The sequence below is a fragment of the Diprion similis genome, chromosome 2 (assembly GCF_021155765.1).
Source record: "Diprion similis isolate iyDipSimi1 chromosome 2, iyDipSimi1.1, whole genome shotgun sequence".
Classification (NCBI taxonomy): Eukaryota; Metazoa; Arthropoda; class Insecta; order Hymenoptera; family Diprionidae; genus Diprion; species Diprion similis.
Window position 1 is genome coordinate 2027371 of NC_060106.1, and position 3091 is coordinate 2030461.

The following is a 3091-nucleotide window of genomic DNA, read 5'->3' on the forward strand; positions in this document are numbered from 1 at the left end:
TCCTCCTATTTTTTCCACCTCTTTTCTCAACCTTAATTCAAATCAGAGAGAACAGTTTTAGATATCAGAGAGATCAGAGCAGAATAAATCCAGACATCAGTGAGAACAGTTTTAGATATCAGAGAGATCAGAGCAGAATAAATCCAGACATCAGCGAGAACAGTTTTAGATATCAGAGAGATCAGAGCAGAATAAATCCAGACATCAGAGAGAACAGTTTTAGACGCCATAGAAAACAGAACAACTTTAGAACAGAGTTTAATCCACAAATCATAGAAAAGTTTAGACTCAGTGAATAAAGTCAAACTCAGAACCTCGAAGATTTAATAACAGTGGTGATTGTAATAAGCAAAACAGCAGTTTATAAACCATTGTAAATTCGACAATTGAGAATGTAAAGAACATTGTTGATTATTAATAAATGTTTATTCTAAATTAAAGTGTTGTGTAAAGAGAATTATTTCAATCACGCATAGTGATGGTTGGCACGAGCCTAATTACCTTACAAACTCTCAGAATTAATTGAGCTGAACGAGAAGAGTTGAGGAGCTGATCAGCAGATTTTCGAACATCAACTACGTAAGTCAAGAGTTTAACCAAAATCACGCAGTGAATCATAATCAACTCGTGGCGTTCCTCTCAGAACGTAACAGCAGGACATGTCATATGGGCGTAGACTTATATACTTATGCAATTTAGGGCGGTCCTTAAAAAACTCATTTTTAAATTTCGATCGGCTCACCTCCTAAATTGGCTTTAGACAATCAAACATAATTCCCTAACTTTTTTCCAGATTTCTATTTCAATTCTAACCCGTGCCCCAAAGAGGGTGGATTTCCGCATCGAATCTATTGAACGGATTTAGATGAAATTTAGTATAGGGAGGATTATTGGGTCGCCGATTACGAATCTGGACCAAAATTTGAAAATTCAAAATGGCGGATCCAATATGGTGAATCAAAATCCCAAAAGTCACTTGATATTGCCATATTGGATGCACCATTTAGAATTTAGTAATTTTGAATTCAGATTCGTAAACAATGACCTACGTAACCCCCCAGTGCCAAATTTTATCTAAATCTGTTCGGTAGATTTGATATGCCCTTGAAAGGATTAAATGGAAATCCACCCTCTTTGGGGCACGGGTTAGAGTTGAGATGAAAGTCTGAAAAAGTCAGGGAATTATGAATGAGCTTTTCAAGAACCACTCTATTATGCATATGGGTAAGGTAGAGACTAGAGACGGGTAAGGAAATCTTAGAATACACAGAGTGAAAAGTCGATCAGATCTAGAAAAATTGAACTATTTCCAACGCTTTGCCATTATAGCAACAAAAAATCACCACGTTTTGGTAACTTTTACCACGTCGCCACTAAATCGCACACACGACACAGGCAATAAAATCGCCGCTCCTGGCAACACTGGTTTAACCTGCAAATGCGCGTCGAGCAGCATCTTTCTATGTACATTTACTTCACTCTCGATTCCTTCAAAAACATCCTGATATTGGATTTTCCATTTTTATAGATTTATTAGGTTATCTCCCGCAATATTTTCCAACATTTCCCGATATTTCCTAACATTTCCTGACATTTTCCAACATTTCCTTACATTTCCTGACATTTCCAAACATTTCCCGATATTTCCTTCTCTGTGTACACCAAATTTCTCTTGTGATTCACCCCTCGCGTTTTCCAGACCTCGGATTCCTTTCCCACAAGATCTTATGATCACTTTACACCCTGTACCCTCTCTTTATCACCTTCACCTAGCTGCCCCGATTCCCGCACTGACTCAGCAGGTTTATCTCTAGACTCCAACTAGCGAGTCATCTACATGCTCTGAACTCGTCATTTCCATCCCAGCTTTCGCACGAGTCACTTCTAATTATGTCTCTTCATGACAATCCAAGCCCTGCCCTTCCACCAAGCCGTCTCCCTTACATTGACCACAGTTATGATTCAATTTGTTGATCATTGATAATAAATCAACTCTGCCAATTAAATCGCCTACGTCCCTTAAAACCGATCCCTTCCTTATTTGATCATTTCAACGTGTACAAACCCTAAAAATATCCAATAACACCTTGGCTGGGCGTAAAGTAGGTTCCGGTAGCTGATTATCTAATCAAGGCGCGCACAAGGGATGTTCAAACCGTTCTGCAAGGGGGTTGATACTAATATTTTGTTCCGCCAATAGAAAGGTACACCTTCTGAGGTGGATTCTGACCGGTTCAAGGCCACCGGTGTCACCTGCCACGTAGGTTGAACAGATGGTAGCAGACGACACCGGTGGCCTTGAATCGGTCAGAATCCATCTCGGGAGATGTATGTACATTTGAAACTGTTGCCATGATAACACATCAATAATTGAAGCTTAAATCAGTAACAAAAATTTTATTGTTCGCACGACACGTTTGGGGTAGTCTGCAAGCCTGTTAATACCAGCAACTCGATCCGCAAATTTTATAGCGAGAATTATTAACCACCTGAGAAACAATACAAAAAGGTGCAGCCTTGAACAAATGATAATTGTGTTGAATATTTTTTTTTTTTTTTTGCAAATTGGGGATGATCTGCCTCCCTCCCATACCGCTATCTGGGATAATCCTTATTGATGACACTTACACATATCTCCGTCAACATTCTTACAAACAATAGGCCTTGAGAAAATGATCGCTGAAAAATGTCATCAGCTTCCCTACTAAATGCCTTGTTCTCAGACCCCCGAGAATGTGAAGTTATGGAGAGTCTACTGCATTTGGTACCAATTCATTTTTTATGTCAGCTATGGCTCTTTGAGCACGCGCAGTATACCTCCGTATGTACACATTGTGTAACAAGATTAGCTCATCGGTGATGAAAGCGACTTACACCCTACCCCAAGATAAAATAACAAATTTTCACTCATTTTTGATGAGCTAAACCTAAATTTGTGAACCCAGCACCGCATCCAATCTTAAGTTTATAGCAATAGTACAATATGTGCATATCTTCGCAGATTCGTCGCATTATATTACATATTAAACAAAAACAATTTTTGTCTCACTTCCTTAAGTACACAGCGGTTATCAGTTAATTGCTTTTTTTC